Raw genomic sequence first — 23,466 nt, 5'->3', positions numbered from 1 at the left:
TAAAGATACCTGATCTGGGTTTCAGACTACTGCTATCTCTGTTCCCCTGAGCATCAACACTTGACTCCCCTGCCCTGAAGCTTTGTATCACATCAGTTACTTTAAAAAATGAGGAAACATCGCGACATTCTACTATGCAGATAGCTGTCGAGTGTCCCTAGAGCACAGAGTTAATGTGTCTGAACCTAAGGGATCACTCCAGTGCTCCTTGGATTAATTTCAGTTTTAACAACAGACATCAAGTCCCATATGCTTGATTTATAGTATGTTGATAGTATTTTTCCTTGTCCTCCTATTCTTCCCTAATTAATTGACCATAGTACTTAACTAAGAGGGACAGAGGGAATACATGTTTTGTTGTAAGAGGCACCAGAGAAAGGTGGTGTGCAAATACGCTGGCAGAGTACTGCCAGAGGCTGCAGAGCTCTTCTGTGTGGACACCTGCCACAGCAGGTTCAAGCCCACAAAAATCTGGTAATCCTTCTTTATCCTGATAATCTTAGCAGCAGCATTTTACCATGTTGCAAGGTTGAGGGATGAAATACATCAGTCTACTCTGTTGCTCGAATTCAGAAACTCGTGGTTCTGTATTCAAAAGCGCTTGTGAATTTTGAAGCCTGAAGAGCATCTGGTTTTTACATAAACGTCATTCAAGGTTGGCAGCTGAGACACAGTGACCTTGGCTACGATATGGAGATCTCCAAGTGGAGCAGAACTCTCTCCTTCCCTGTCAGACTTCCCTACAATCTGTGCTATTAATCAGATCCCGCAATAACACTTCTTTAGAGCTTGATTTTGGTGAATTTATTTAACCTTGTACGTGACAGGAGTTGCGCAGAGCTAAATAGCAATGGAAAGACATTAACTTGACCCTCACCTTGGAGAGCTGCTGAAGGAACCTGTCCTTGGCAGTGCTCAGAAATGGCGGTGAGCTCTGGGACCAACAGAGCGGGGAAAAGTCAGGGGAAAAGGGTGTCTTGTCAACTGCTCTGCCAGTTTGCTCCCTTTGGAAATATTGCCAGAGCTTACATGTTGAAGATGAAGTAAATACTAATAAAGCTGCCATTAATTAAAATTTCTTACGGCTTCACTGGACTAATTAAATGGTATTTAAGGATGTTAATTGTGGCAATGTATTACCGTCATCCTACAGGGCTCAGGAGAAACTAGCATGAAGTGCCGTGCCAATGCTGTTTGCCACACTCCAGGAGGAGGAGGAGGAGGAGGACTTCAGCCTGTGACAAGGGACAGTACCTCAGCAGCCCAAGGGGAAACAGGGAGCCCGTCCTGAGAGAGAAAGCAGGCTTATGCACCCGTCTGGGGAGAGACAGCAGGTACGGCGGGCTGGGGAGAAGCAATGACTGCCTGTCAATATGTAAAGGGCAGAGTAGCATGTGATAAAGAAGTAAAATGGTTTAAGCTGGGGGGATAGGATTGGTGTGAGAACAAATTTATTCAGCTAACCATGACAAAGTTTAGGTTGGAAGGTGGGTAGTTCCTAGCTGTAACTGTGTTTTGGAGCAGTTTTGGGAGCTGGTACCTGAGATGCTGGGTACCAGATGGATTCAGCAGAGGAAGCTCGATCTCCCTGAGAGGCTCATCCGATGCAACAGCAGGGGAAGGGAAGACTCTCATCTACCCTGAGATCCTCTGCTGATTTTAGTTTTCTAAAGCCCATTCCATTTGATAATTTGTCCATTTCTTTGCTAAATACATTGCAAGATTGGGGGGGGGGGAAGGTTAAATTCCAGCAGTTTGGGAGATGGGTGATAAGGCATAGAAAGTGCTTCCCATATAGAAATTGAAATGGGGGGGGGGGGGGGGAAAATCCCCTGCCACAGGGTCAAGTTGATTTCTGCAGATGTGTGTGAAGGGTTGCTGCTGGAGATGGTCTCTTTCCATGTTCCTGGTTTAGCATATAGGCTCAGGTGTAAGTTATCTTCAATAATTCCCTCCCATCCCTCTTCACTTAAGCACATTTTGCCCAACATTCCTGGAAACAGACCTTAATTCACAGGTTTGTAGCCTTCATGTGGCCTCAAGTCTGTCAACAGTTACCTCCTTTCATGGAATTTTATTGAATTTTATGCTTTTAAGAGAGCATTTAGATACTTCGGCAGAATAGGAAGAGTCAAAGCCCCTCTGCGCTTAGCCTGTCCAAATGAAAGCATATGACTGTACCATTAGCAGCATTTAATCCCTTTTGGCCCACTTCTGAAGTCAGAGCTGTGCATATTCCTAATTTTTTCCCACCCAGTCAGTGTCATGAGAGGGCGAGCCAGAAAAACAATTCCCCCTCCCCATGCACAAGCCACTGTCTATATTGAGATCTGAATTTTCCAAGGGAGTGGATGTGATCCTGACATCTGGATTTAATCCAGACTCAAATTCCAGGCTTAGATCTGAGAACTTCCACCTCCGGTCCTGAGGTCAGCAGTTCTTAGAGAGAACTTAGTTTACCTTTTAAGGCAAAATTGGAGGGTTGTGATGACAGCTGCATAGTGAAAATTCTTCCCATGCTGAATTTTTTTACCAGATTTTCCTCATCTGGATCCAGTGTCTTCTTTACATGACAAAACAGTAAATCTCATTTCTCTCTGGGACCCTCTAACGGACAGAGAATTCAACCAAGCTGGAAGAGCTGCTGGATGCTGAGGCATGTGCGACCTGTTGCAGAGCGACTGAGCAGCACCCCTGTTTCACAGACGCAGGCCAGGCAAGCTTCTTACCCCATCTCAAACAAACAAGTGCCAAGTTGGTTTTCTCCCCATTGTAATGGATATCTTTTAAAGTTCCTGAATTGCTGGTGGGCCTTCACAAGGGTGTTGGGTTAGGACACTTTTGCCCATCTGCTAGGCCCCAGGTGCTGCCCATTGATGCAGAATTTGGACTCAGCAGAGTCCCATTACAGGGGCATGACTCATGCTCAGTCGGGACAGCAGAAGCTGTTGCCGCCCTCCTACAAGGTACCCTGCCCTTCTGCTGAAGGGCACCGCTCCCCCACTGGGGCTGCTGTGGTCTACAGCCCATCTGATGAACACATCCAGCAGTGATTTATCTTAATTCCAGAATATCTCCCTGACATCCCTCCAGTTGCTTTAGATGTGGAAAATCACACAATAGTCTTTTTTTCGTCTTGCATCCTCAAGTTTGTCCTGCTTTGTGCAGCTCATGGCAGGAAGTGATACACAAATCCTTCCAGATACTGTGAGCTTTGCCACAGTTGCAGTGATTTGCATTCAAACCCTTGTTTCCTCCTCTCTCTGTTTTCCTCCTCCTCTTAGAAAGAACCAGTAGGCTCCAACCAGTATGTTTTTAGTTAGGATTATTGCTGGGCTTCAGCCTGTCATTTTTCTTGCATATCTCAGCCCTCATGTCTCCTCATTAGCTACTCAGGCAGAGACACCCCCTTCTACGTCCAGTTTAGGAGCTTGAACTCTGTGTAGTCAGCAGAGAGCAGAAGTAACTTCAAAAAAGTGAATCTGAGTGCTTCCTGTAGCAAGGTGTGAGAGGGAAATAACTTAGCTTTGAAGTCAGAGCTCTCTCTAGCTGGCGTTTCCAGAAAGGAATTATGTAGATCGTCTGCTCCCCTTTATATAGGAAGGGCAGCCGACAGAGGAGAGAAAGAAGTGGGTGTCTCTTCTTTGTCTCAATTTAAATGCTGCAGGCCCAGAGAAACACTTAGGTCATGTCTATATAGTAAAACATCTTTGCTACACCAGGTAGCTCTAGTAAGCTCCGACTGGTGCTCGTATCTGCATTAGTGTGGGCATTGGCAGGAAGGTGGAAGTCAGAGCAGAGGCAGGATTGTAAAAGTCGTTGAAAACAAGAAATTGACCCCCATTAGTGAAAAATGCTGTGTGGGAGCCTATGGGCTGTCTTTTTGAAAGCCATGTCAATGTTAGGACTTTTCTGTTAAGCAGAGGATAGCTAGAAATCAAGGGCATACCTTGTTCTCTCCCTCTCGCCCTGTAAAAATGTACTGGGTTTGGCTGGGATAGAGTTAATTTTCTTCACAGCAGCTTGTATGGGACTATGTTTCAGATTTGTGATGAAAACAGCATTGATAATGCGGGGCTGTTTTAGTCATTACTGAACAGCGCTTGCACAGCGTCAAGGGCTTTTCTGTTTCTCACTCTGCCCTACCAGCGGATAGGCTGGGGGTGCACGAGAAGTTGGGAGGGGATGACCCCAACTGACCAAAGGGATATCACACACTGTATGGCATCAATCTCAGCAATAAAACTAGGGCAATGGAGGTTGGCCAGGGCTGCCATTGCTCAGGGACTGGCTGGGCGTCAGTCAGTTGGTTGTGAGCAATTGTTTTCTTTTGCATCACTTGTTTTTCTTGGGTTTGGTGGGGTTTTTCTCCTCTCTTTGTTTGACCTTTTTTTTTTTTCCTCTTATATTTATTAAACTGCCTCTATCTCCACCCACAAGTTCTTGCACTTTTACCCTTCTGATTCTCTCGCCTGTCCTACCAGGAGGAGTGAGCAAGTGTCTGTGTGGGGATTTGCTGTCTACTGGGGTTAAACCATGACAAAAAAATAATCTGACTTGTATACCTGTCCTATGGGCCTGCCACAGACACCTTACAAGGCAGTAACATATTCAAGTGCCCTCACTCCTCCCAAGTCACCCCAGACTCAGTTTGACGCAGTAAGTAAAATCCTTTGTATAAATTGTTGTAGTTTTGTTTTTCAAAATGGAAATTCCCTGACTAGACAGGTTTTTAATCAGTACTATTTCCTGCAGATGTACATGCTACCTTTCTTTTCCCAGGTGTAAAAATACAAATAAGATTGCCTTCTCAGCCTGGAAATAGGGATAAAGGCATTCTATAAAGTCCTAGTAGTCTCTGATCTCTTTTGGGTGGGTGAAAATGATGGCATTTCAAAAGGCTGTCACCTTAAAATGTCTATAGTAGGTACAGTACACCTACAAGCAAGGCGAGTTGTTGTGGTTTGTTTCAGCAAAGGCTTATTCTTCTCTTATGCCTCTGGTATTTTAATTTCTTCTGCGAAGATGGATATTTCATTGAAGTAAGGAGAAGGAGAAGCATTTCAGAATTAAATACCTGCTGATGACATGAGAAGGTGGGGGAAAATCCCCCTCCTGACTAGACCCAAGCTGGTAATTCCTGTGTGGGTGTTATCCCATGAACAAGTACGCGGTGAGGCAACAGGACTCTTCTGTTACCTGGATGGCTTTTCTTCTTATCCAGCTATTCCATAGAATTAGATATTGCTGGTCTTGAGACAGTCTTAAGAACTGTCTTGCAGAAAGCAAGCAATAAACAGAGGGAAGTGTGAAGCAGTTTTGATCTTTTATTGTTTCCATCAATGGTCAGGGAAACTTTATAGTTGTTATAGTTAATATTAGTTGCTATAGTATAGTCACTTAGAATTAGCTCCTTGAAATAAACAATCCAAAAGGTTGAGAGGGAAGTGGCCAAGCAGTAGAGCAGAAGGATGCCTCACATCTAAGTGGAGATCTTCCAGATGTGAAAATAGAATGAAAATGTGTGGCAACAGGGGATATGAAACCTCACAGGGCCAAACCTACTCCTGTGAGTGGGAGAAGAGTCTGTGTAACACCATAGCCTGTGTGCCACAGCAGAAAGCTGGAAGGATGAGCTACAGCCCTCTTGGTGTCCACCTCTGCAAATCTTTCCATCTCCCAGCCCTCAGTGTTGGTGCGTTCTGCCCATGGGGTTTGCTGTGCTGTTTTGCAATAGCTCTTGTTGCTTAATCTTTGAGGTGCAAGATGTATTATTCTTCCTTGTGCTCTAAAGATCATAGATAAAGTTAGAGGGTGGTGATAAGGTATTAAAATGAGAAGAATGTCAGCAACAGGGAAGAAGGGGCCAGTGCTGAAATATTAAGTGAGGAAATTGGCACATCGTATCTCCAAATCTGAACTTGGGAGCTGCAGACTAGAGAAACTCTGTGACATATTCAGGTTATTTGAGTATGTGAGGCTTCCATTCCTTGTTTGCCTTTGTACCGAACTCTTCAAAAAGCTGGCAAGCACTCTGTTTGCACTGTCTTACAAACAGCTTAAGTCACGCAAAGCTCTGGGGTCTACTTTGAAGGCTCCTGGGCTGCTCTGTCTGCCAAGCAGCACAGGCAGTACCAGGAGGAATGTGAGTGAGGATCAGCCAGGACAGCTGGGATGGGAGGTTTCTTGGGGTACTGTGACCCCACTGGCAGCCTTTTCTGCATGTAGTTTATTTGACCTGATGGCTTTGCAGCTGCTTTGAACACCATTCCAGCTGAGATCTACGGGGTTAGAGGACTCAAAGGAGTGAGTTTTAAAAGTCTCTGAGCAAAGCTAGTCTCGTCAGGTGTTGGCTTGGGGTGGTGGTAATGGTTGGAAAATGTGTAGTTCTTCTATCTCCAGGAGATGTGGTAAAGAACCTGGAGTCTCTAATGTCATCTTTTCAGGAATCCCTCAACTTACTCAGCTGAGATGCACGTGCTTTCTCTTGGAAATAAACATTGTCTCAGTCCTGGGTGAAGAAGGTAAAAGCTGATTCTAGGAAATGTCCTAGAAAGAGATGGAAGTGCAAAAATTGCATAACAAAAAAGTTAAAGGGGATCAGCTGAGAAATTAAGACTGAAATGGCAAAAATACAAACACGGGGTTAAGTCATTCTCTTTACTTCCATGCCCGGTTTCACGTGTTGAATTGATTGTAAGAGCAAACCGAGGGAGAGTAGAGGGTTATTGCTGGCTCAGCATTAGTGATGGATCATGTGGCTGACCTGTGTGCTGTGGTTTTATATAGAGCTCTGCTAATCTTGTGGAGCTTTTATATACATTAGAAAATCTAGTCTCTTCAGACTTGCAAGGTGCAGCACTTTACCCAAAAATTCCTGCAGCCATCCTACAAGCTCCTAGGAGTACTAGAGTGTAGTTCTGATGGTTTGGGGTTTTGGGTTTTTTTAAGTACTTCCAATCTTGATCTTTAAAGACCTCTAGTCTTGACAAGTCTCTGCTTCCAAGTTTAACTTGACAAAACAATTCAGAGTTCATGTTCTCGATAAGTTGCATCTTGTTTCCTGTATGAAATCTGATAGTGTGTTCATTAAAAAAAAATAATTCGGTGTTAGGACAGGAGACCTCTCCTGAGATACCCCCCTCCTAGCACTGATAAGGGATGAGTGATCATGTAGGGAGAAAGTACAGAGCCGTGTGAGAATGTGGGGAGGAGGGGTGGTGGCTCTACATGTAGAGGTAATTTGGGATGAAGGGTAACTGATTCTCTCCAGCCATCAGTAGCACCAGCAAACTTTCAGATTAACTGCACTGCACAAGGCTCTTGCCGGGATGCTTGGGTTTAAGCAGTGGCTGAACTGTTTCCCCAAAGAAAAGTTTGGTATTTTGGTTGTTTGGCACTTTGAAGTCTGCAAATACAGCACAGCTGGCATGTATTATTTCAGTGTTTAACAAGTAGGGAGGTGGTTGGGTTGCCTTGCAACATTTTTCCCTAGCCCATTCACCACTTAAAGGTTAATTCTTCTGCCTCTGATGGAGTGTGTGGAGCAGCCTCTGTGTCTGGGTGGGTGTGAGGTAGGGCTTTTTTGCCAAGCTGTGTTTTGTGAGGCAACGATTTCTTGGAAGCAGCAGCTTTGGGGAGAGATGTCATACTGGGCAACACACACTTACTAGGCCAGGCTCTAGGATATGAAGCAGACGTTCATCCTATCCAACCTGCAGCAGGAATGAGACCCTGTTGTGGAGGGTGGGATACCTGGGGGGGGGGGGGGGGCACCCACCACTGCAGCCAGAAAACAGAAGCCAACAACTGTAACATGCAAAGGTGTGCAAACCCTCTGGATCCTTGTGCTGTTTAGTGGTGAAATCCACAAGGGTCTTCAGGGCTTGTGTGGTACCTGGTCTTGCACTTTGGCTGGAGGAGGGAGAGAGGAGGCTGGTGCTTGGCACAGCAAACAAGCGTGCTGCTCTTCTGTGGGTGAGCAAAGGGGGCAAGCTCTGGGTTCCCTTGTGAGCCTTTGGGACCACAGATTGCTCCGTGCTTGCTGTGCTCTCTGTACTGCTGTCTCAGAAAGGTGGTAACCTTTCCTGTGTTAGCTTCAGCTTGGTTCCCAAAACTGCCTGTCTCCTCAACAGCAAAAACCCTGTCAAGGTATATTTACCATGAAGGACGATAAGATTTTGAGCAAGTAATTGAGATTTAAAGCTCCAATTACAAGAGCAAAAAACTAGAGCTGCTACCTAAGCTTGTGTTTTAATTGGAAGAAGTGATTTCAGTACATCCTTCCCAAAGTCCTTGCACTGTCTCTTGGGCTTGATAACCAGTGACCTAGTTTTCATGGAGTGATCTCACAGCAGCGCAGTCCTCACCCAGCTGCACTTGGATGAGGGAGAACAGTGCATGTGTATGGTGATGGTGCATATGCCTGGAGTTTGATTGATCTGCTATTCAGAGTTTCCTTGGGTAGAAATACTGTTTTATGTTTACTTGGCAGCTCTTCTCCTTGCTACTTGTTCTGGTTTAATTGTATGGAGTCGTGTCTGTTCCCTGGTGTGCTGTCAGTTGTGCATGTTGCTGACACAATGCCTTTGGGGGTGGTAGTGTGCACAAGCGACACCTTAATAAGGGTCCCTGGAGACATGGCTTTAGTACTAAGCTGCCTCAATCTCCCAACACTTGTCAGTTTAGGGCTTATTAGTCACCTATCCCTCCTTTGAAAAAACTATTTTTAATGCTCCTGCTCTGTGCTGAGTCCTCAGAAGCCCTGTTAGGTTTTGCCATCTTTGCTGATGGTGGCTGCTTTTTCATTGCTCAGGTAGCAGACGTGGGTCTTGAAAACCCAATCGACGTTATCTCAGCTTATCTCCCTGTCACCAGTGGCTTTATGCAGATCAAGACATTCATAGAGATGATGTGTAGATGCAAAACACAGCTAGCTGTAGAGGCCAGGGCAGATCACATCCACGTAGACTGTTGTTCTCCCAGGTGTCAGCCACCCATGGCCCTTGCCCTCAGCTGCTCTCTGCTACTCTGCTGCCAGATGGGCTCTCCGCTGTCACAGTCAGGGACAGGTCTTTCTGCCAAGTGAACAACCTGGCCCTACCGGCACACGACCTCTCCTAACTTCAGCTGCAGTGTCAGGCCCTTCTCCACTGGCCTTGATGCCCCTTTGTAACATCTGTGCCTCAGGGCTATGACTGCCAGCCCAGCATGTTAATTTAACCCTCTGTGCAAGCTGAGACAGCACATGTGGAGAAGCTGCTATCTTTCAGCTTCTCGCAGAGGAGTAGGGAAGAAGCGATTCAGGATAGCTCACCCTTGCACAGAGAGGTGTGGGGTAGAAGAGCAGGGCTGCGGGTGAAGTGCAGTGCAGGGAGCTGGGGCTCAGCTGTCCAGCAGGATTTGGTATGGCTCCTCTGCTGGAGCCCCATGTCTGTCTGTCCCTGGGCTGTTTTCGATCCTGTCTCTCTCCTGTTTCATGGTTTATGTCAGTGTGGTTTGGGCAGTGGCTTGTGAACATGCTCCAGGCTGCCGTTGCTTCCTTGGAAGAGATGGGGAGAGCTTGGTGTGTCTGCTGGCTAAAAGCTTGGCAGACAGCAGGCTGGGCAAAGCGGCTGCTGCTGCCGACAGGATTTTGTCCCCAAACCTCTGGGGGCTAGGCTGGGGTCTGCCATTACCCCTGGCCTGCTTCTGGGCTTAATGAGCTACCTTATCTGTCATGTTCCCCATGGCAGATGGGGTCTCTTCAGGATTAATTAAGGATCATAACTGTGACCTAGTTACCAGACTCGCACGATCATTACTGGAGCTCTCTGAGCCATCAGGCTGTTTGAGAGAGCTTCTTACCCTTGTCTGCTCTGGTTACTCGCTCTGTATATCCTTCTGGGACTGACTCTGAGCCCCAGGCAGGATCACGTTACATTCATTTCTCTAATAGATTCTTGCCTTAGCCTTGGGTAGGTAGCTACCTGCTTCCTGCTTGCAGTGCACGAGTCAGTGTGGGGATTAGATATGCTGGCCTACATATTTTGCAGTGTTGTCTCCAGTTTGGGAGGGAGGGCTGAAGATGAGGAGAGATCAGCTGCAAGATTAGAGAAGATGGTGCTGGAGACAACATCTTGAGGCAATCTGGTTCCATACTGCCATGCCTTAAACTATACTGATGCTGAAGGGATATCCCAGGATCTCTCTTCTTTCAGCTACTCAAATCCTTCTCATTTCTAGTTTGTACTTTATTGTGGCAAGCCTTTAGGAATGCTCCCCATAAAGGACCAGAAATTATTAGAGCTTGAAGTAAATTGAGTCCAAGCTCTTCTAACCCTGCTTCTTGCCTGCCAGGTTTTCAGGTAGGGCACTGTTCCGGCTAGGAACAACTCGGTCTTTTATTCCTGTGGTCTGCAGACCCGTTACAACCAGATCCGTCCTTTGGCTGGGAGGGGTTGTACCACAGGATCATGGTGGGGACTTGTCCACTTCACATCTTCCTGCTCTCTCCTTCCCTCCCTTTGATGCTTGTCTGAGAGCTCACCTTGCCCGGTGGATTGAATCTCACGCAGCCAGGCCATTGCACGGGCTCGCAGCCTCGTGCACAGGGATTGCACGTGGCATGTTTACTGTTCACATGAGGAGGGTTTATGTTCCTGAAGCTCCCCTTGGTCCCCCGTGGACCTGGTCCTTAACTAGCCTGATGTTCTGTTCAGGGTCTGACCATGTCCCTGGCGGGATCCCAGCAGCTCCCACTGATTTCAGATGGGAAAAGCATGAAGGAGGCTGGTGAGTGGGACCCCTGGGAAACAGTGCTTCACTTTGTCCTGAGAAGCACACGCAGCAGGGAAACTGCTTGGCTCTTCTCCTCTGCCTCAGAAAACATCTCTTGTGTTCCAGTGACCTGCTTATTATGTAGGTCAACATCAGCTGGAAGGAAAAAACAATTTCAAAAGTAGGAGAAATCTAGCAGGGTTCCTCCATGGAGCAGCACTTTCTGGAAAAGCAGGGAAAGTTGACCTGGGGGAGGTGGCAGGCAGTGTGGCCTGTTCCTCTTCCACCCACCCTGGGGCAGAGCAGTCTGAGAGCAGAAACTCTGCAGCTGGAGGGATGTGTGATACCCTGAAAGCAATCAGATCCACTGTGCCCTGTGATGGGGGAACAGTGCATTAAAGTAGACAATAGGAACTTGACTTGAATAGTCAGGGGCTGTTTTCCCCCTGTTTGTTGGGCTTGGGTTTGGCAATTAGGAGCTTGTTTCTGCTGGTCTTACCTTGGTTGTGTGTCTGCACAGTGGAGACCTGTGCCATGTGTGCTGCAGGAGCAGTCCCTGCTGGGAGACAAGACCGTCCCACCAGGGGTAAAAAAGGGACACAGAACAAGCAAACGCCTCTGGATGCCAAAAGTAAAACTGGGACCCAAACCAAAATTCATCCCAGTGTCGTGCCAATGCCATTACCCTGGGGCTGCTCCAGTTTGCTCGTAGCAGAGCTGACGCTTTGTGATACCCACTGAGAAAAGAGAAAGCCCTTAGCATAAACTCCTGACTGTAACTTAAGCAAGGGACAAATTGCTCTGTGAACAAGAGGTTTGATGAAGTCCAACTTCACTCACACTTGCCTCTGATGCAGTAACTCTTAATATCCCTCACTATCCTCACTTCTCTCAGATCTCCTAAATATCGGCTGTGCCCTGGCTACTTCCTGCTTGGGAAAGTCTGTGTGTTTGCTGGCCAGCCAGCAGGCAGGTAGAGCTGCAGCCTTTCCTTTGCAGGAGCATGAACGTGGCTCCCCTCTCTATCTGCTCACTTAGGGATTTCTCTTTCCCTTCAAAATGCGTGGAAATGCTATGCTTTTGAGACAGCCAGGCTTGACAGGAGAAGCTGAAATCACTCACAGGCTTCACTAGTAATCAAGGTGAGGCAATGTGATCTTGTTAATTGTTACCTTAGAAAATGAGATTTCAATATGCTGTGGTTTTGGTGATGAAAATGGGTATGAGGAGGTGGGTTGTGCAGTGAGCAGAGGGTTCTGCCCCCCTCTGCCTTGCTGTTTGCTGGGTCCCCTCCCCAGGTCCCCATCATGGCTGTGTTGCTGCTCACTGTAGCAGGGCTGGCTGAGCAACCTCTCGCTGGGCACTTGCGCTGTTGCTGCATTCATCTCTGCTAAGGCTGAGTGTTTGAAGCCTCTCCAGTTGCAGGAGGCTCCTGGCACAGACTCTTGTGCTTGAAGGTGTGACTGACATTTTCCCAGAATACGGGTTCTTGCAGAGCTGCTTGCTTTGTTTCAGATGTGCTTGTCTCCTGCAGCCTTTGCTCTTCACTTTATACCAGCATCTGCTGCGTTGTCTGGATAAAGCACATACATCTGTCCGTGACTGGACCGTCCTCCCTCTTCGGCATCTTGATCTTGGTGGTTTCTATGTAATATATGAAGATCTCTCTGTGGATCACAGTTCTGCTGTCTAACCCAAGGGTAAGCAGTCCTCCTTGTCTCATCACACCACAGTAGTCTAGAGAGAAGTCAGTGTAGGAAGCGATACAACAATGACATTTTGAACAAAATGACATTTTTTCACCTACAATAAAAAGACATCTCCCATGCTTTGTGCACCCACCCAGAGCAGAGCATTAATAAAGCAGGCAAGCAGGCGTGTATCTTAGCTGGAGGCACTGCCATGCGATCTGCTAGTGCACCGCAGACAACTTGGAAGTCTTACTCAAGATGCAGAATTAGGGTAACTTCCTAGCATTAGATTTTCATCATAAGATTTTCTGAGTTAGTTCTGACAGGAGACGGGTGCCCTGAGGCTGGGATTGTCACGTTGGCTTGGTGGGTCCTTGCACAATGAGGCTGCTGTGTGCTGTAGACAGCAGAATGCTAGAGCTGTCATGTACTTGGGGTGAGAACATCGAGGATAGCCTGTTATCTTTGCTTGGAGGAAGGGTTTGATTAGAAACTGTCTCATAAATGTGCGATTATTGAATGAGTTGCTCCTTCAGTATGTATGAGCCATCTCCATATATGTGCCAAGTGCATCTGTCCTTGGCAGGCATGTAGCTGGGCTACAAGCAGATGAGCTTTCCTCATCACAAGCTTTTCCTCATCAAGCTTTTTCTACGTTGCTCCCTGCACGGAGCAATTCTCCAACAATGTTAAACACAGCAGCAGGGGTCAGTCAAGCAGATCTTGTCAAGGCTGCCCTATTTTTTCTCTTTTTGTTGTTTTGTTTTTTTTTATAAATTGAATCCACTGTGTCACAGGGCACCATGCTGTTCCCAACACGATTGGTGGCAACAAATAGCTACCCAGGAATGGTACATACTGTGTGGTAGCTGGGGAGAACCTCCTATTCTCAACATCTCTGGCCCGCCTGAGGCTTGTTGCCATGAAATTGTGGAACTTAACTAAAGGATGATTGGGCTGTGAAAAAATTGTTTTAGCCACTGATTAACTGAGTTCACTTATGTGTGTCTCACTGTCTTCAGAAGTTGGTGAGGCCATGAATTTAGCAAGCCGAACTCAGGTTCTTAAATGGGAAGCAAGGCAACTGGGTGTTGTAATGAACGGTGATACTTTCCTGAGGGCCTAACGGGTGTTACAGTCCAGACATAAAGCAGTCCCGAGGTATTGGAGGGCAGGTTGAGACCTATATGGGCAGGCTGGGGTTCTTGCACCTCTTTGGGAAGTGTCTGGTGTTGCTCTGGATAAGAGATGAGGTGAGGCAGCCCTTGGACTTGACTTCTTGAGATGGAGGCGTCGGCAACGCTCTGCCTCGCCTGGGGCTCTGCACAGCTTTCTGTTGCGAGAGCGCATCTCCCATTTGCTCAACTTGGCTTAGCTCATCTCAAGATAAGTCTTGATATTGTTTAACGTAGGTTTTCACCCAAACCACGGGATAACAGTTTAACAGTTACTGTAGCCTCAGATGTTGCCGAACTATTGTGGGTAGTAGAAGAGCTGTACTGGAACATGGAGGCTCTTTAAAGTAAACACCAGCCTGGGTCTCGAATAATAATTAGGGCTGCTAGTGAGTAGCTGTCCCACCAGTTACTTGTCTTGCAAGCTTCAATTGTTCTATGAATTAAACAACTTTCACTTGAATTAATCTCAAAGTGAAGGAGTAAAACACCTTAGCTGTTCGTGCTGCAGTGAGCTTGCTGCAACCTGGGGTTGCTCTTTCCTGCACGCCCCCCACCCTGCCACTGCCGAGTAAAGCGGGCAGGATACCCTCCCCACCAAGCCTTCATCAAGAAGAATGAGATGGCTTAATTATAACCAGACAAAGCCTTAAGGATCACAGCCTCCAGTGAGCCTCTGACATCTCTGGTTGCTCAGCCCAGTGTGGCCACTGCAGCTTGGAGTGGGACTGTGCAGGGAAATGGCTTTACAGCTCTCTTGTGCTGGGTGAGGTCGTGTTGGGGGGACAAGAAAATAGACCAGTGTCCCAGCATGAATCAGCCATCCATTTATATACAGCTGCTGCTCCTCCAGTGGTACCAGGCAGTCCTGCAGGGTGATGGGCTGCAAGGATAAAGAACTGACTCTGCTCTTGTGACAGGAGGGTTCATGCTAGGCAGTTGTGGCTGGCTACTCTTTGTGAGAGAAGAACGAGACTCCAGATTTGGACTGAAGAGCTTCCCTACTGTTTGGGCATTCAGGACTGAAGGATCTGGTAGCTAGATTGTGACTGCGGAAGCTGTTTGGTTTGGAGGTTCAGGCTATATCTCTGGGAATTGAGGAGATGAGGCTACAAACAACTTTCAGATTTGATGCCTTTTCATATTTGGTATTGCAATTCTTTTGCATTTTAAAGGATTTTTGCTAGGCTATTACATGGTTCACTATTGGCTTCCTTTTCCATCTGTTTTAAGCTGAACTTCATGATGACACACGGTTGTGCTGTGGTTGTACTGACTGCCTGCCAGCAGCTTTCAATGTGGTGGCCGTGCTTCAGTTCAATGAAAAGCTCAAAGAACAGTAAAGCTTTTAGAGGTCCCTAAGGGATCTCTGAAACCACATAGTCAGTGGGTAGAGACCTTACAATACACTGACCAAGAAAGAGGCTCTTAGCAGACTCAAACCATAGTAGCCATGAGGAAAAAAAAACCCAAACATGCAGAAACTAATTATCAAAATACTAAATCCATGAGGAACCAGGTTTCTTTAGGTCTGTTGTTGATGGAGCTCCTTGCATGACAGAGGAAACTAAGGTGCTCTCAAATTAGAAACCAAGCGAGTGGAAAAGATTTCTGGATTGCCTGCAACTATTTGCCAGTAGCTTAAGACAGACAAAGGTTAAATGTTAATTTCTATCTAGTATCTTCTGTGCTTTTTTCACTTGCCCAGTGCTAATTCAGTGTAGCTGCCTGGAGGGTGGGATGGCACACACGGCGCTGGGGGGAAAAGGTGCTTTTGGGTGAGGATATAGCATGAATGTCCACCTTTGTGAGATATCCTGCCCAGGACAGGGCTGCTGTTGCCAGTTAGACCGAATGCTACTGAGCTGCCAGAGCAAACGTGTGCCATTGTGGGACTCTGCCTCAGGCAAGGCGCTACTCGTGGCAAGCCCGGGCAGGAGGATTTGGGCTCAGCATCCAGGGTTGCTTCCTCTCTGGAGTTAGCCTGCTGCAGTCAGTCCCACTGATGATACGATGGTATCTTTGGACAAATGAGAAGGTGATGACTTAGCGTGCGTTATCATCCCTGCCTTGGGTTTCTCCAAGTCCGTCAGTTATGAGTCACTGTTTATTTACAAAATGCATGCAAGCGGTATCACTACAGAGTAACGCTATTGCAGATGCTGGTGTTTGGACATCAGACTGTGTTTGCAGAGCAGAGACGAAGTAGTTGCACAATCTGTGTAAGTAATCACGCACTCCTAAGAAAACCAGTCAGATATCTCAGTTTGTCCACCTGACCGATTGCTTTAGCCCAATGACTTGACTCTCTGTGGTTGCTTTTCCTATGTCAGGGGTTTGATTCTTCTGCTGTGAAGGTGGTTTAGCATGCGTGGGCTTTGTATCATCTTTCCACTTCCTCTACTGCATAAAAGCATTAAGTCAAAAGCTGTAAGAGCATCACATCTGCACAGCTGTATTTCTCTTGGGAAGGGGAGGGGTCATATCAAAGATATGTTTTACTTAAAACAATTTAATGAGTTTACTAGTGATTTTTTAAAAATTTTTGTCAAGACTCCTCTCCACAGTCTAAGCCCAGAGCAAGCATCATGAGCACTAACATCACCAGCAGAGCAGCAACCACGGCTCAGTGCAGGGGGAGTGTTTGGTGGCTGTACCACCCTGAACAAGGATGTTTGCCTCTGTAAGAGCTTATGGTGTGGTTGGCACCAGGAACCTTTACCTTATAATTATGTCATCTGGGGGTGAGATGAGTATACATCTTTATAGCAGCAAGGAATTGTTTCTGTAACTGTGCAAGAAATACGTGTAAAGCAGTTGCAGTAAAATCATGCTTTTTCTGTTTGAAGTCGTAAGAACAAGGCAGTCTACTCCAAAGGTGTGGCAGAAAATCTGCTCTAGCTTAGTCCTGAGCTAAGATAACAGACAACAGGGTGCAAGTAGTTGTTGGGCTAGCACAAGAGAGTTGGGAGTCTTTGTTTGTAATTAACATAAATAAGCCATGATGGAAGATTCTCATAGTCCTCTTCTTTGGGTCGTTTTTATCCATGACACCAACGATTGCAACATCAGCGTGACTAATCCCATGCATGGGATTTATCTAAGATGTCTGTTTCGTCCGAGGTTAGACTGTTTGTTTGCACAGCGTGTGGTAATACTTTACAAACAAGAAGCAGAGCAGTTCTGTGTGGAGGTGTCTGCCCTCTTTGGAGATGGTGGCATGTCTTCTGCTCAGACTCACAAGAAACAGAAGCAAGAAGTAAAAGCATGAGATATCTTGAGAAACAAGCCTGTAAAATCCCACGCCACCGGGCGACGAGGCTTTGTTTTGCGCAAACAAAATTGAGCCTCGAATACTTGAGTCTTGGCTGACTGTATGTGACAAGCAAATCAGACCAAAAGTCTGTCCAGCCAGCAGCGGACACTAAGGGAAGATGCTGGTGTGCACTATGCTCCTGGCAATCCCCTGAGCCAGGGATACAGCCCAGGACATAAAAGTGCTGGTGAACCTGTTCTGCATTGATCTCTGTAACCCTTTTATGAATTTGCTTGGTTTAGATCTGGAACTTGGCAATGAGTTAGACAGTTCTGTATCATTTGGGAAAAACTTCCTTCAAAGAAATGAGTATTGTGTGTTTGATGTCAGCTGCACTTTCCTGCCCTCTAAACTCTAGGATAACACATCATGCTGTCGTAAAACTTGCTGATCTTTACAGCTGTTGTGGTTTAACTCCAGCTGGCAGCTAAGCACCACACAGCCACTTGCTCACTCCCCTGGTGGGATGGGGGAGAGAATCAGAAGGGTAAAAGTGAGAAAACTTGTGGGTTGAGATAAAGGCAGTTTAATAGGTAAAGCAAAAGCTACACACACAAGCAAAGCAAAACAAGGAATTAATTCCTCACTTCCCATCAGCAGGCAGGTGTTCAGCCATCTCTAGGAAAGCAGGGCTCCATCACATGTCACAGTTGCTTGAGAAGACAAATGCCATCACTCTGAATGTGTCGTGTGTCGTCCCCCCCCCCCCCCCTTTTCTTCTTCTTCTTCCTCCAGCTTTATATGCTGAGCATGACATCATACAGTATGGAATTTCCCTTTGGTCAGTTGGGGTCAGCTGTCCCAGCTGTGTCCCCTCCCAACTCCTTGTGCACCCCCAGCTACTCGCTGGTGGGGTGGTGTGAGGAGCAGAAAAGGCCTTGGCTCTGTGTAAGCACTGCTCAGCAATAATGAAAACTTCTATTATCAACACTGTTTTCAGCACAAATCCAAAACACAGCCCCATATCGGCTACTATGAAGAAAATTAACTCTATCCCAGCCAAAACCAGCACAACAGCTCACAGTTTGAAAGGCATAAGGTTTCGTTTTGGCTAAGTATCCTGTAATGTCAACAGCTTGTATTTCCGACATCTTTTGTCATGGTGGAAGTATTTATGGCAACTATGTTATGCTGGAGGGTTTTTTCCCTGAAGGTCAGGACAGTTGCAGATGACATAGCCTATCCTTCCCTGTGCCAGTCCCTTACTGTACCTCTGCAATTTCTAATAAACATTTGCTGATTAGAAAAATTACCCTTGGAGTAATTTGACAGAACTAAGTGCTGCCAACCCTAATTGTTCAAGAAGTTGACTTAGCAAGTGGGGTCCTTCTCCTCTGCCTTCTAGTTATGAGCCTTTGTGGTGCACCTAGGTTTGCAATGAGGACCGTGCTGCATAACTGGGAAAACAAAACTCTGGATGCTCTTAGCATGAAGTTCTCCTACACCCTGAAATCGAACACCGGCTCTCTTCAGGTGAATACAAAATACTGAAAGATGTGTAATAAAAAATAACAGGAGTTGGAAATGACTGGCCTGGCACTTCAGCTCTAATTATAACAGTATTCAGCCACTGCCTGCACTTGGCAGAGATACTGTCTTCTGTGAACGAAGCACCCAGCTCGAACCAGGGCTTGGCCATTCTCCAGTGCCTGGATTAGTGTGGCACTTCTCTGGGCAGGCAGCGCCTTTCTTGTGCTGGTTCTCCAGGGAAGCCTCTCACACAGGACAAGTTTCAGTGGATCACTTCCTCATTCTGTTGTTCTGCTTCTACTTGCACAGGTTAAAAGTCACCATGAGCTTGAAAACTGGGCAGTAGGCATGTGGCTCCTGAACTGGTGTAAGTATGAATGCAGCTACGGTGGAGGCTGTGGAGCCTGCTCACATCAGCTGCAGGTCTGGTCCTTCAACCCCTGAGGAGCAGTTAAGCATGATATTCCCACTGTTCTTCTCCTGGCTGCTTGGAGCATCCCAAAGCCCAGCGGGTATTTTCCATTCGGCTGTGGTAGCAGGCTATGTAGATAAATATCTACATATTTAGCAGGCTTAGCAGGAGGGTTTGTGTGTGTCTGCCTTTAGGCTGGTCTGGACTTTGTCATAGTCTGCCTCCCCTTCCTAGATGCTTCCTTCTGTGCTTCAGTGAAGCAGGATATGGCATCACTTTTGGTTTTGTCTTTGGAAGAATAAACAAAACAGAAGGCCAAAAGCCAGCTACTTAAAACACATTCCTCTGCTGTGACTGGGAAAAAAATCTCTACTTCAGATACAGGCACCCACTGTTTGCATTGCTCATCCTCTTGGCAGGGGTTATGGGCTTTGTCTGCCTCACTTGGTTCGAGCCTAACCTTTCTGATATTTCTATTTTTGAGATGCCTGATACGCTGTCCTTTCCTCCCGTGGATCCCGGGTTCCAGCTGCTTCCCACATCTCCAGGAATTGATAAAAAAGATCTCGTACAATGGGTCAAGGTACAGTGATAGACAAGAATGCTCTTGCTCTTGATAGGACTTGGTTTCTGAGGTGCATTGCGGACCTGGCATTGAGCTGAAAGGCATAGGAATGTGTCTGCCCTCTGAGAGGGAGTAAACCTGACCAAGAAAGGCAGGGCTGGGTGACCTGTGGTGGGAAATAAATTCTTCTGAGAGGGCCCGAGGTGCTGCAGGGGACAGTGGCTTCTCCTGCACCTCAGGATGACTCAAAGCAGCACATCTCAAACTCACTGCAGCTGTAGTATCTCCCTTTTTTTTAACTTGTCCATCTTCCTGTGACAACTGGCTCCTTTGTTCCTCTTTCTGCTTTTGCAGGAGAAAACGGAACGAGTCGCTTCCTGAAGGCAGAAATGGGAGGTGGCTGTGATCACTGCATCCTGGCTCTCCACCCCAAAGGATTTGCGCTGCTGCACGTTACTTGCTGTTCCTTGGCTTGTGTGAGCACTTGGTGAGCTTCACCCTTGGAGCAAGCATAAATTGCTCAGAATTTTCTGGAGATAACATGAAAGCCAAAAGCTGATTATGGACACTTTCCAAGGGTCAGAACGTGTTAGGAACTGGCTTGTTAGTTGAATCTGTGGGTGGAGGATTCACATCTATTTACAAAAGTCTGAAGCTAGATGGTGAAATACCCTCTGCTCCTCCCATTTCCCAGCCCTTAATGGAGTAGTAAAGCTCTGTTACAGCATTTTGAAGGACTCACGCTTAGATATAAACCATTCTATAGAGAAAATACTGTACAGTAATGTTTGTCCTGCCCCCTTGTCCTGCTGCTGGTGAATCTCCCTCTGTTGACAAGCTCTTCATTCATTGGCACGATAGCAGCAAGCCTGCTTTCAGCACCGTTTCCAAACTTAGCCAATGCTTAGAACAGATTGTTAGAGAATGGTAACCTGGGACTGCTAATAAGGTGAGCTCAGGGGTTGTTCTGGGCTCTCAGCTGTCTGCTGGGTCTCTGTCACCTTAGAAATAGCCTCCTCTGTTATAGGGCTTGCAAAATGCTGCAGCCAGCCTGCCTCACTGGGCTGCGAGAGAGAGAGAAGCAGGAGCTCAGATACTGGGTACTATAGATGGGTCCTTTGCATTGGTCCTGCTGGCATGAAGAGGGTTTATGCCACACAAAGGCTTGCTGCAATGTGTTTCAACAAGGGAAGCTCTTTCCTCTTGTTTGGCAGAGGCATTCATAGCCCCTTTGAAAGGTTAGTTTGCTACCAGGGAGCTTTTCCAGCTGTAGGACAGGTCTCAGGGCATATGAGGAGTCCTGTTATATTCAGGAGTTCCTCCTCCCTTCAGGAGCCTGAAGGAGCTCTGTCAGTATTGTGGTAGTGCCTGGAGCTCAGGGCCGGTATAGCTTATGTTGAACACATAAAGCTGGCTCAGGAAAAACTGTTGCCAGCTCTTCAAATCCACAGAGGGTGTTTCAGGGCAAATTTCTTTATGCACCCCCTTCCCTTTCTCATCAAATATAAAACAAAAGGCAAAACATATTCCTCCCAGTTAAACTCCTCCAGAGCTACAAAAGCCAAAGGATGAAGGGCACAACGCAGCCAGTGCCAGGGAGGGAGTACACTGAAAGGCCGGAGCATGTCACGGTGCCACGTCACGTGCCTGGAGCACGAGGGTGCCTGGGGGCTGTGACAAAGGTTATGACAACCCATATCAGGCACAGCTTGACTGTCCTGATGTGCTGGGCTGAGCTGAGCTGTATGCCTGGCTCCTCCAAAAGTGGCTGTGCAGCTCAGAGGGAAAGATGCTGAGCTTTACCAGCCCATTAGGCTTCTCACAGCAAAAATACTACCAATGCCTGGGGAGAGTTGAAATTATTACTGTGCAGTCCTGCAGTGTTTAGAGATGGGAGTATTTTGCTTGGCTTGTAATGAACGTGCAGCCAAAGCTTGTAAGATATTTCTCCAGTGAATCACAAAAACTTCAGAAACGGGGCACCAGGATGCCCAATGCTGCAGCTGTCCCCGCTCCTCCCTGCGGACCCGCTCCAGGGTGCAACTGGACACAGCACGGTCCTCTCATTGCCTGCAGCCGTTCAACAAACACGGCTTTACTGACTTCTGGGCTCTGGAGTCCCACCGCCGGTGGCTCTGGGAGTGAAAAGCAACAAGTGCTCTACAGCAATTCCTCCTCTGGCCGCTCCCTTGTGCCAGGTCGCAGGTCCCACCCTGCAATGTCACCGCCATGCGGCACAGGCACCACGGTGACATTTGAGAATGTCCCATGGGAACCTGCAGTTGGCCCCAGCTGGCCTTCGATTGGTGTCTGGCTGGCCAGAGCAATGGTTGCAGAAGAAAGGTCAAGCCCAAATGAGACCAGGTGGTTTCAAAGGGAGTTGTCAACAGCCGAAATCATCTCCTCTTCCTCAGATGAGCTGGGGGAGTCATCAGGCTCAGCTTCTCCTGCCTCCCCAGGGTGGGATGATCAAGCTGCTGGGGACGCTGCTGTAGGAGCAGTAATGGAAGAAGTGTCTTCCCAAGCTTGGAGTGATGACAGCACTACTGAAAGACACACTCCTGTTTCTTTCGCGGAGAGCACTGCCAAAACTGAAAACCTCTCCTTTCTCAAGCAGCTCTGGAAAATTACCTGGAGCGATGAGTTTCAGTCCATTTGGTAGGTTGATGATAGAGTCTTTGTTGCCATCAATGAAGAAATGTTCAAGAAGGAAGTGCTGGCAAGAAGAGGACTTGGGGTAGTTTTTGAAATGGAGAGCATGGAATGTTTCCATCGTCAGCTTGACCTCTGTGAGCTGTGCAAACTGCCAGAGGTGTCTTATTTGTCTAAATCTGGGGACGAATTTCCAGCAGAAGCAGCCGCTCCTGCTCCTAGAAAGGTACATCAGTTCCTCTGCACAGGAACTGTCGGGAGAAACTGATGTTCAAATCAAGTAAGCCTTGGCAACAGAGGAGATGGGGATGGCCATAAATGTCCTCACCTTCATTTCTTTCTCAGGTGAAATCCCAGGCCTGGTGATGACTTACCCATATTGCAACATTTGAGACAGCCCAAGCTTGAGGTTTCAAATGCCCCTAAGAGTTCTTTTCAATACCCAAGTTTGGCTTTTGCAATTAAAAGTCTTAGTTCTCATATATTTTGTTTTCCAGGCTTGAACTGGTTGCAACTAACTCTTCTCCTTTGCATTTTTCAGTTTCTATGCTTCTGTTATAGCCCCAACTTTAAAAGGGACCATCCCCAGCTGCCAGCAAGGTGCAAGCCAAGAGTGGGCCACAAAAGGAGAGCCCCAGCTGGATCGTGCCTGGATGCGGAGCTGGAGGAAAGCTGCTCTACAAGCTGCTCTACAAGCTGCCAACATCTTTGGCCTGCGCAGGGAACTGCTGCTGGGATGGAGAAGGAGGTGTTCATACCAGCTCTACCACAGGACACATGGGTGTCTCCCCCTTGGAGGTCCTCAAAACAAAGCGCTGGGCTAAAGCACCTCCTGGCCTCAGCAGCGCCCACACCCCTTCCCAGGCAGCTGCACCCCCCACTTCCCAACCACCTTTGGCACCAGGGCTGGGTTTTCCCACCTTCCCCCCGTGCAGCCCAGCACAGCGGCTGAGCTGGTCCCCTGGGCTGGCCTCTGTCCCTGCTGCAACCCCTGGCAATGCCCATGCTGGCAGCAGCCCTTGCCACAGCCATGCCAATGCCACCCCACGGCCAAAGCCCAACAGCCCCACGTTGTCCCACCCGCACCTGCGCCACCAACGCTGTGGCTGTGGGTAACGGGGCTGGACCCAGCATGGCACACGCTAGTTAGGGTAAGGATAGTCGCTAGCGAGTGAATAGAGCCTAATAGAGGTGGTAAGAAATGGAGCCAAACAGTTGGTAATAAACTGAACAATAAACCTTTTGCGGTTGTCCTGTTTGGACAGTGGAAAACACTGTTCTTATAGTTCTGTGGCTTTAATGTTCCCACTTGTCCTTTAGTGGTTGTAGCAAGACAGACGTCCCAGCACAAGCATGTGCCAATGTCGCGGTAATGCCAAGACGTCCGGCAAAGGCTGAGTTCCTGTTGCACTGCACAGAAGAGCAGC

At 47.4% G+C, this 23,466-nt stretch overlaps 1 long non-coding RNA gene across 3 annotated transcripts; it reads left to right on the top strand.

Annotated features, from left to right (window-relative positions):
- The first annotated feature begins 2,548 nt into the window (after window positions 1-2,548).
- On the top strand, window positions 2,549-23,236 carry LOC142603127 (uncharacterized). 3 transcript variants are annotated; one of them, XR_012837001.1, is made up of 4 exons: window positions 7,789-12,465; window positions 12,575-12,720; window positions 19,307-19,405; window positions 19,742-23,236. It is a non-coding gene; the product is annotated as an uncharacterized LOC142603127 (long non-coding RNA). The 3 variants fall into 3 exon arrangements; XR_012836999.1 differs by lacking the exons at window positions 7,789-12,465; window positions 12,575-12,720 and adding an exon at window positions 2,549-2,716; XR_012837000.1 differs by lacking the exons at window positions 7,789-12,465; window positions 12,575-12,720 and adding an exon at window positions 17,678-18,413.
- The last annotated feature ends 230 nt before the right edge of the window (window positions 23,237-23,466 follow it).

The sequence above is a fragment of the Balearica regulorum genome, chromosome 10, assembly GCF_011004875.1.
Source record: "Balearica regulorum gibbericeps isolate bBalReg1 chromosome 10, bBalReg1.pri, whole genome shotgun sequence".
Taxonomy (NCBI): Eukaryota; Metazoa; Chordata; class Aves; order Gruiformes; family Gruidae; genus Balearica; species Balearica regulorum.
The sequence above is the reverse complement of the archived record's forward strand: the minus strand, read 5'-3'. Positions and strand labels throughout refer to the sequence as shown.